Source organism: Lissotriton helveticus, chromosome 1_2 (assembly GCF_964261635.1).
Source record: "Lissotriton helveticus chromosome 1_2, aLisHel1.1, whole genome shotgun sequence".
NCBI classification, from domain to species: domain Eukaryota; kingdom Metazoa; phylum Chordata; class Amphibia; order Caudata; family Salamandridae; genus Lissotriton; species Lissotriton helveticus.
This window is the reverse complement of record NC_136058.1, coordinates 347435463-347445777: the sequence shown is the minus strand read 5'-3', so window position 1 is coordinate 347445777 and position 10315 is coordinate 347435463. Positions and strand designations below refer to the sequence as shown.

The 10315-nt window shown below is 46.1% G+C and overlaps 3 non-coding genes across 3 annotated transcripts; 1 reads left to right on the top strand and 2 right to left on the bottom strand.

The window, feature by feature from the left end:
• Positions 1-5520: 5520 nt before the first annotated feature.
• TRNAE-CUC (transfer RNA glutamic acid (anticodon CUC)) lies at positions 5521-5592 on the bottom strand. Its single transcript has one exon. It is a non-coding gene; the product is annotated as a tRNA-Glu (tRNA).
• Positions 5593-8912: 3320 nt separating this feature from the next.
• Positions 8913-8985, bottom strand: TRNAF-GAA (transfer RNA phenylalanine (anticodon GAA)). Its single transcript has one exon. It is a non-coding gene; the product is annotated as a tRNA-Phe (tRNA).
• A 1019-nt stretch (positions 8986-10004) lies between these two features.
• TRNAT-UGU (transfer RNA threonine (anticodon UGU)) lies at positions 10005-10077 on the top strand. The gene has a single exon. It is a non-coding gene; the product is annotated as a tRNA-Thr (tRNA).
• Positions 10078-10315: the final 238 nt, after the last annotated feature.

Sequence of the window (10315 nt, the reverse complement as noted above, 5' to 3'; positions counted from 1 at the left end):
GGGAATTGATAATCGCTACTCAGAACGAAGTGCGTCAAGAACGTCGCGGACGGTCGTTAGGGGATGGAATCGTCATTATCTGAGCTGTCGAAGAGTGATAAAATGTTGGCGCAAACATTTGCATTAGATAAAATGTTTCGTACAAAATGGTTTTTGCTACAGGTTTTCATATTGTTCCTTACTGTATCTATGTTACTGGTGGGGGGGAGTATATTTTGGGTCCCAATTCTTACTGCTTTCTACTATACCTACTCTTCCATTTCATGATCTAAATTTCGTTTCAACTGTCTCTCCACATTCCTTTCATCTTCTGCCTCAGCACGAACAAGCCAGACGTGCGGAATTTAGAAACAACTCCTTTATTCAACTCTTGCATCAGCATCAGTTAGTGGTAAACACTACCAATTGTTGGGTGTGTGGGTTAATGCCACATACCATGGATAAGGGTATTCCGTACTTGGTGCTGCCTTATAGTTCCCAAGGGTCAGCTCGAGCATTGCAAACTATGTTCCGTAGCGCACTAGATTCCTACCCCCATCGAGAACCACGCTCAGCAAACTTTGGTCCTGGCCCGTACCACAAGACTCTGGCGAGAGCTATTGCTGATTTAGATAGAGATATTTTTGACGCATCGCTTATCCCAGAGGAGGAGGTGCGAGCATATAAGGAACTAAGTGAGGCTGAGTATAGTGTATCAGTGGGTGATAGGCAGCTTAAAAGCTCATCACCGATATGGATTGTACCTCACCTTGGTAACTTCTGCCTGAAAGGTCTCGGTCGAAATACGAGAGCTCAGTTTGGGGAGAGTGCGTGTACTGAGACATATGTCTTACCAACGCTCTCATCCCCTGTCTTCCTAACTGCCAAGGGTACCTATTTTGTATGTTATGATCGAGCCTATACGTGGTTACCTCATGACTTCTCGGGTACCTGCTACATTGCAAATCTTTTGCCTCCGACTTTCACTGTGGCCTCAGATTATCACAGAACTAGAGTTGTGAGAGGTGTTGTCAACAAAGAAGATACTGCCGGTCAAGAAGCAGGAGACTTCTTTAAGGGTTTCCTACCGTTTTGGGGCCCTATGGTCAATAGCAGGAACCTGAGACAGTTAACTCGTGTAGTAGAATCAACTGCCAACATAACTGCAAGTGCCCTTGGTAATTTGACAGCCGAGCTTCAGGCGGATAGACTGCTGACGTTACAGAACCGTATGGTTCTAGACGTTGTTCTAGCAGATAGAGGTGGTGTTTGTAAGGTCATCCATTCGAGCTGCTGCATATTCATCCCTGATAACGCTCCAACGGTTTATCAAGCCATCTCTAAGTTGCACAAAATTTCGGAGTCCATACACGTGGACGAAGGAAATTGGACGCTTCTAGGATGGTTTTGGGGCCTGATGTCGACTTGGGGTTGGAAGATTCTGATGATCATAGGGGTTGTTGTGACGTTTCTATTCACATGTTGTCTTTGTGTGCAATGTGGTCCTGCCTTATGTGGCCTTTGTGCTACAACGTGTATAAGACAGCCAGTTGTCACCAAAGAAGCATTGATGGATAGAATAATGTATCAGCAGCATCTAAATGATCTGATGAATATCGAAATCGATTATGATTCCGACTAGTGCTTGCCTACATGAGGGCAAAAGGACCGTCTGAGGTTCCGTAAAAATTATTACGACGTTTTGGGCATTACCGAATATGGACGAGTTTGGTATCTACGAACCGTAAATGGCGAGTTCGATAAGTGTACGCATTTTTCGCTACACTACCTGATAGGGTTCGCCTAATATTACGTGTTCTTCATCTGAACCCTCGGGTTCCATTTTAGATACGGCATCCATTTTGTTTCTTGCCCTCACGTAGTCAGCGAGCAGGTAACTGTTCGCCCCCTGACCCTCTAGTTCCCAAGCCTTGCGGAAGACGCATATTCCTTTCATGCGTCTTTATGGCCGGAGGAATGACACAGCGAAGGCAGATGGCTCAGCTTGAGGGTAATCTGGTCGTGCCGGTGTATTGTGACAGCCGTGCAGGCGATGGGATCCAGCTCTTTGATCCTACGATCATGCTTCCGATATTACCCCCACACTCTTTTCTCTACACGTGTCTGACTTCCTTGCAGCTGCTCTTGTCTCTTCTTCTTGGTCATTTACAACTCTAATGGGTGTGCCTAATGGTGGGAAGATGTACTTTTACAGTTGGGAACCGGCATTGCTACTGTAATTATGTTCCGGGATTCTGAACACATGAAAGCGACCCTTTTGAAGTTTACTGTGGGAACTGAATTGTAATCTTTTGTTCGCATGTTGTGCAATGGCAACATTTTGTATAAAAGAGAGCGACCTACATATGCAATTTGAAGCAGACTCGCAGAACCTACATGCCGATGTACTTCTAATGACTCTTGTTTCCCTGCAGTAAATAAACGCTGATCTTTGACGCCGAAGGAAGTGTCCCGTGTCTCTGTCATTGTGCGCCGAAACAGGTATCCCATGAAGGTTATAGGTGTTGTTCCCTGGCACCGCTGGTTCTGTTAAAAGTCCAGTCCTTCAGTTGTTGGTGAGTGGTAGTGAGGAAATTCATGGAGAAGGTGGAAAGACTTTTGCACCGTGTGCGACCAGTGCTTGGACAAGCCCTGGCTGGGAGTGTTAACCCCCCCCCCCCCCCGAAGTTCGGGTCTAGTGGCTCCCCTGCTTCTGCCTATTATCTACATTTGTAGTGCGCTACTGTTACCAAAAGGTGTCCTGGGGCTAATAACCATCTGCGTGCAATGTGAGAGAGGGATCCGGGGTTGGGAGAGGAAAGAAGAGAGGGATGGAAGGAAGGGGTGAGAGGAAAGGGTCATGGGTAAACTGCTTAACTCTGCCCAAGACCGCCACGGTTTGAATGCATCCTTGCTGCTCCCGGCCATGGCCAGGTGAGCTTCTAATGTGGCAGCGTGTATTCCTGCGGTTTGGGAGGCCCTTCACAGAGGTTGACTAGACGTCTTTCTGATGTTAATTGCTGTATTTTGGTTATAAACTGGTACTGATGGGGTGAAATCTTTCCTCAGTATTACTGTGTTTAAAAAAATTCTAAATAATAAAGCAATGCTACCCCAAAATACGCAGCATCACAGAATATTATTTACATTTTCTACTCACACAATTTAGTCAAGCCTGTCGCATAATTTGGTCCTCACCTTCCTCATAACCTAGAGGTTTAGAAATTTTTGTCAGGAAGGGGTCCTTATGCTTGAAAATGTTGACAGGGGGGAGAATCCAGGAACTGGTTTCCTGGCTTCGAAACGTGTCGACAGACCAGAGGAGTTAATGGCCAAATATACCTTAAAATAACATCAGTTTGTATAAAAAAAATAGTGGTTAAGCTTCATTTATTGGTTATACTCCTCGCCCTTGTGATTTTGTCTTTCATTTATTGAAATCAATTGTATATGAACGTATTGTTGTCTTGTTTGAGAATTTTCTTTTTTTGATGTATGATGTTAGAAATCAACTTTAATGTATATGTGTATTGTTTTTTTGAATGTGTATAAGTTGTAATGTACAGTAGTGTAAATATATAAATGTACAGCTATTCCTTTTTTGCCATTTAATAAGAAAAAAGTTTATGAAATAAAAAATAAAAAATGAATGGTATAAAATAAAAATACCCGGTCGAACTACAAGAGTCAGAGTTTGGCCTTTATAAATTGAATTGTAAAAAAGTAAGGGTGGTGTAGGCACACTTCTGTGGTTTTGTGTTCAAAAAGGGTCCAGCCTACCCCATACCCTGATGGACCTAACTCCTTCGGGTTACAAAGACAGGGGGGTCTCGGCATCCAAAAGTTTGAAGACCTCTGGTTTAGGGTGACAATATACATTCAACTTGCTAATACCTGCCTCCACAGCAATTCCTTCAGCTTTGGGGACCTGGAATAATCGGAACTGTCGCATTTACAAACGTGAGAGATGAATAGTATTTGTTTTGACAGCAATGACAAGGGCGATGGGTGGTGCAAGTTGCCTTGGCTTCCTGGTCAGAGCCATGGCACTGGCGCAAACAATCACAATACATAATACGGCACCTGATAGTGCAGCTGCTAAAGTGTGTATGGGAGTCAGGGCCACAATTGTTGCATAAGTGCCTTAGATGGAAATATAGACACTCACTCTTTAGAGGGCCTGTTTTCTCCTGCATAGTGCTGGTATTCTCCCATTAAACATATTGCAGGAGTGCTGAAATGGAAGAAGTGCAAGGTACCAGTACTTAATTTAAGCCGGTGCTTTCTGGTTTTCGGCACCGGCACTTAAATGTCAACACCAGCGCTTGTGACAGTCTCCCACAAGGTGGCGGTGTCTGGCTAATTTAGAGATGACCACAACAACAGTTAATTAATAATTCAATATACATTGCCCAAGCCATTTTTATAGCTTTGGAAGCCTGAAATAGTCTGAATTGTGACACTTGCAGGAGTGTGGTGGTTATTAGTTGTGTTGTTACTAGCATTGGCAGCATGGCAGGGGCAATGTGTGGTGTACCTGTAGGGGCCTCTTCAAAAGAGCCCCGGCATTTATTTGCTTACAAATTAAGCGCTCTCAGGTACTCAGTACTGGAGAGTAATAAAGCACTGGTTGTGCTTTTTCAAAAGTGCTTTAGTACTTCAAGGGCAGCAGTGAGATGGAAGCCAATCCTACGCTAGACATGTATTTGTAAAGCACACATTCACCCAGAGGAATATTAGCAGTGCACTGAATAACGGATGTGTTTTGTTATCCAACAGTACTCATTTTATCGACCTGAAAGGCTTCGTGGACCTGCTGGGATGTGTACCTATGACCATGAGATCAAACACAGGCCCCTGCGGTGGACGCATTAGTCCACTGATCTAACAGACCTGGACTGTACAGGGTGCTTTAGTGCAGTTTGAAGGATGAAGCTTTTATCACACCCAGAAACAAGAAGTTTGGCCAGAACCAATAAAAGATGCAATATATAATACTGCAGACATACCTGATAAATTCTTGCACCCACACCTCCTGGAGCACGAGATATGTCTGTTCGGAAATAAAGACACATGTTGGATGCATCATCACCTGGTCTCTTACAGGCTCTCACCCTCTGCGCTTGCTCCTGCTGCTGCTATGGGTGTTCAGGGAGAACTGTTTCTTCCTTGCTCTGGCTACACACGCTTCCCTGACTTACATTGAAGTGTCCCTCAATGTGGTGTTTCTTTAAGCAAAGGCCACAAAGGAAAAGAAACAGGCCACCTGGATTTGACAGTGAATATTCAAAATGGTAGGACATCAGTTGTGAAGGAAAAGCTTTGTGAACAAGCTGTCACTTTTCTATCAGTGCTTTGTCTCTGTCCCCGACAAGTCAAGATATTATTTGTGGCAGGTCACATAAAGAAGAAACACATGTAATGAAATACTTGTGATTTTTTTTTAAAATCGAGTAATTTGATATGATCAAAATAAAAAATAAATGAATCCTTCCCTGACCGATACAGAACTATACGGTAAAAGTAAGAAAAAATGTCACCTTCCCTGACCGGGAATCGAACCCGGGCCGCGGCGGTGAGAGCGCCGAATCCTAACCACTAGACCACCAGGGAGCGCTGATGCACCAATGTCATGTGTTGAATATTGAAAGTGACACTGACTGTTTCCGCCCAAGCAACTGTCAGACTCATTGTACCTCCCACGTGCACCAGACCTCCAAACGTCCCTCTCACAGCACCCTCCTCTGATCCATCACACACCCTCTCACTTTGCCCACTTATAACTCCCGGGCTCTTTTCCACAATTGTTCGACTTCTCAATGCACTTTACAACCACAAGGGCAGCAGTGACGTCACGCATGGGCGGCCCCTCACAGCTCAGAGGCTCTGCCTCTGCCCCCAAACATGGCAGGGCGCCCTATTGTTGCATCAAAGCCCAGGCCCTGTGGACCCAGAGCCGCCGAGGACACCTCACTCTCGCCCCCCATAGAAGAAATCAATCAAACATAACTCATGCTCCCTCCATGAATGCAGCTCCAGCACGGGGGTGGGGGGCGTGTAAGCCTCTGCAAGGTCTCCAAGGGCCTCTCTCCTTGCCAGGAGACATGGACAGCTGGACGCCTTGTAGCTGCCTAGAAACCCACCAAGAAGAACAGAGGGGTCTTTGAGGAGTACAGAGGGGGCTCTTTAGGATACTGACGGGAGAAAGTGTTTCCTCATCAGTGATTAATTTCTCCTGACTTGTTCCTGTCAATAGAAGACCTACAGTATGGGAGGCGGGAATGAAATGGTCTGAAATATAACATTTTGGTGGCAAGCTGTGGATGGTGACAGACTATGGCCCTAATTAAAAGTGGGGCGGTGGTATCTGCCCCCGGCCTGAACCCTGCGCTGTATGGCCAGGGGTTGGGGTTACGAGTTGGGAGGGCTTTACCACACTTCAGTAATTACCGGCTGCATTAAATAACTCACCCATGGGTAAATGTTAGCAGGTCAAACCGGGCGGGATTTAATAAGGGAAGTGTACGTTTGTCTACTGCACCATGCGGATTTCCCCCAGAAACTCGTTAATACATGTTATTTTTTATACCCATAAATAAAGCACCCCAGGGTTTCGTTGTTTATCTCACGCCTTAGCGACTGGATGCTGGCACAGTCAGATTCAGGGCCCATATAGGGAGCAACTTGGAGAGACAAAGGTGGGTTCTTGGGTAACCGATGGGTCCCAGAGCAGGCAGGAATGTGAGGCTGGAAGTGACCGAAGCATCTCCACTCTGAAGCCATGGAGGTTGGGGGAGATTAGCGCATAGAACCGCAGACGGCGAATAAAGGCGCTAAAGACCTAGTGGTGACCAAGGGGCATATTTACAAGGGCTATATCTCCGCTTTTTAAGCCCAAAGGCGGAGACAAAAATATCACCCTATTTACAAGAGGGTGATAACATGCATTAGCGCCTGTTAGCACCCTTTTTTAGACGCTTCCCTTTGCATCTCTAATGAGAGGTAAAGTGCGCATCACTGGGCAGTCCAACCTTGTTAATATCGCTGATGTGCACATTGCGATATTTACAAAGTGGCCCACACATTTTAGCAGACGTTAGGATTGGGTGAAAACCGCTGTTTTCACCAGACTAACCCATACCTAACATGGAGGGTGGATTCTTGAGTTACGACCACATGGTCGTATCAACAAGCATATCGCCATTTCGCAGGGAACATCGCTGGAAAACCAGCAATGTTCCATGCAAAACAGCAACTACCCCGATATCGCTGGAATTTATATCGCCATTGTGCTATGCATTGTAAATACAGCGCAAGCATGGCAATAAATTCCAGCGATAAATATAAAAGCGCTAAGCGCTCTTTGCGGTATTTATCGCCGTCTGTTGTAAATATGCCCCCAAGTGCAGCCGAGGCCTCTGAAGAAGGGCTTAGGGTCCACAGAAGGGCCCGAGAGACGTGCACATAATCAAGCACCAGCCCTCACACGCATCCTTAGAGGGTTCTGTGTTCCACCCACAGACAGGAAGGTCTCAGAGCATCTTTGCTGTCACCAGAGCCACTACACCACAGTGTGAATGTTGTGCATCCAAAGGAGCAGATAACTCCTGTAGGGCAGTGCAGTAGGGATAGAAATGTTCAGTAATCAGGCGGTAACCAGGTTACCGCACAGTCTTGCCGTATATGCTGATTTAGAGAAATGCAGCAACGCCATATCCTACGCTGAATTTACCAAAGATGGTTTACTTTACTAAGAGGCTGGTTCAAACCGAATAGAAATAAAAGGTAAACGTATTTACTCAGTATATTTTTATTTATTTTATTTAATGGGATTTTCTATAGCGCGAACTTTACCCGAAGGAGTCAGAGTGCTTTACATAAGAACCAGTTGCAAAACATAAGGATTTAGGATTACATGCATTACATAAAAGATACAAACAGAAAAAAATGCAAATGTACAAGATGTAAAGTCACACAAGGAGGAGATACAAGCAGAAAGAAAAATTGCAAATGTCCAAGTAGTAAAGTCGCTCAAGGAGGAGACACTACCGGATAAACTCTAAGAATCACATAGGAATGGTAGAGAGTACAAAGGTCTACTGCATATACTAGTGGTAAGAGTTATCTCTATATACATATATATACAAATAGTAGAATTTCTCAGGTCAAGACCCAAAAAACCAGGAGAGCAGAGTTCCATTAAGTGGGGTCGGAGGGGGGACGCAGTCACAGCACCCAGGGAGGGTGGGAGGGATACAAGGGTATGGAGAAAAGGCAAATCAGAAAAGGGAAGAAACATTTGAAGATCGTCAAGGGGGAAACAAGGGAAAAGGGTAAAGGACGAGGGAATGGACAAGATGGCGGGTCGGGGTCCAGAGAAAAGCGGCTGAGAACAGCAGCAAAATGGCGCCACGACAATAGAAAAAGTAAAGAAGTCTATGAGAATCCGTGGCGGGACAGGCCGCTCCGATGAAGAGTGTTCTCTGGGGGCCTGGGGTGAGTATGTTCTGGGAAGGGCTGCGGTGTGCCAAGCAATATAGGTCGGGACTGGAGGGTAGACATGTCCAGGGTTAAATTGCAGGACCCAGTATGCACATGCTTAGTGTCCCAGCATGCTGCACCTCTAGACTGCGCACAACCGTCTAATCTACTGTGGGGGCTTTGAAGAGTTTGGGAGAATTTCTAAAGAATTAGAAAAAAACTAGAATGTTTGTCAATTGAAGACATTGTCACAGCAATATGGAAACACTACGACGTTCATAGAACCAAGAAGAAATCTAGAAACAGAGAAAATACAGCAACAAAACCGACTTGAAATATTCTGGGGAGGTATTATTAATTGCCGGTGAGTTATTATCAATTCATTATTTCCATTCAAATTGTAAGAACGATAAGCCGGGGCTAAATGATTCACATGGTTAAAGCAAAATCATTGCCGAAACCCGGGATCGAACCAGGGTCCTTTAGATCTTCAGTCTAACGCTCTCCCAACTGAGCTATTTCGGCTGCTGGACAAAAGCGTGTCGCGTCCCTTTTTCACGGACATTACAACCGTGCAAATATGTAGGACATGAATAGACCACTTGATAATGAACTACAAAGGGTTAACAGAAAAAAGGGGCTCGTTCGGTTTAAGGGAGCTTGGACACTAAGTATTAAAAGGAACCCACTGAAATAAATCAAAATGATTTATGAGGCGTTCGGTACCGATCCCCCAATTCCACCCCCTTCATCCCCCCAGATTGCAATAAACAACCTAAAATATTGTGTGATTGTTGATGGGGGCTCAAAAGGCAAAATAAAATGGTGCTTGAGACCGCGCAAATCCTTTGCACCGACACAAACTCCCTCACACACATAAAGTTCTCCCACATGCTGCACGGCCACCCCGGCTGGACACACGTGCACCTACGCACACAGCGCGTGTCCCGCGCAGGCCGCTGCACACGCACCTCCCCGGGGACGGGAGTGTGGGGGGAGGTCTCGCCCTCGTTCTTTCCATGAAGTTAGCAAGCGTTCAGCTTCAGAAACCTCCCACACCGGTTGCACCTTAGATTTTTAGTGCAAACAAGCGAGTATGTTTGCATTTACCAATGATTGTTAAAGACACGTGACTGTCCAAGTCTTTTAATTCTTGCAAGGGGGGGGGCAAGTGTTCATCGTCTAGGAGTGGCAGGGCAGGTGGCCAGTCAGATGTGAGGGGCGTGGCCTATCCTCAATCAGGGGGTTGGGGTACAGTAGTGCGCGCGGAAGGGGGCGGGCCCGGGTTCCATGGTAATTGTAATGTGCAGCACGAGCGGTAAGGAAGGCCGAGGACTGTGTCCCGATGCTGCAGATATCAAGAGAGTAGGCCGGAGCTGTGGAGGGGAGGACGGGGGTCTGCTCCCGGGGGTGCCGCGAGCACAGTGCACCCCGAGGACCGTGCACTCCAAGGTGGAGGAAACACACCAGCGCGTGAAACCGGGCACACCTGGAGCTGCTGGTGAGCCACACGAGGACACCGCGTGCAGCCATCCACACCGTTCGGCTCCATAGCTCAGGGGTTAGAGCACTGGTCTTGTAAACCAGGGGTCGCGAGTTCAAATCTCGCTGGGGCCTCGCCTCCTTTTCTTTTTACTTTGTAACAATTTTTTTTGTAAAGTACAGAAAAAAAGCCAAGCTTGTGCAGTCGTTTGTTTTTGAAAAAATTTCCAATTTCCAATTTAAAACATTTATAGAGCGCAACGTTCACCGTACGGTTTCTTGGCGCTAGTGAAAGGTCCGGCAACTGAGGCAAAATAAACCAGTCGTATGACAGGAGTGAGCCAGTTTACTCGGAAAAGGCCTGTTTGGAAAG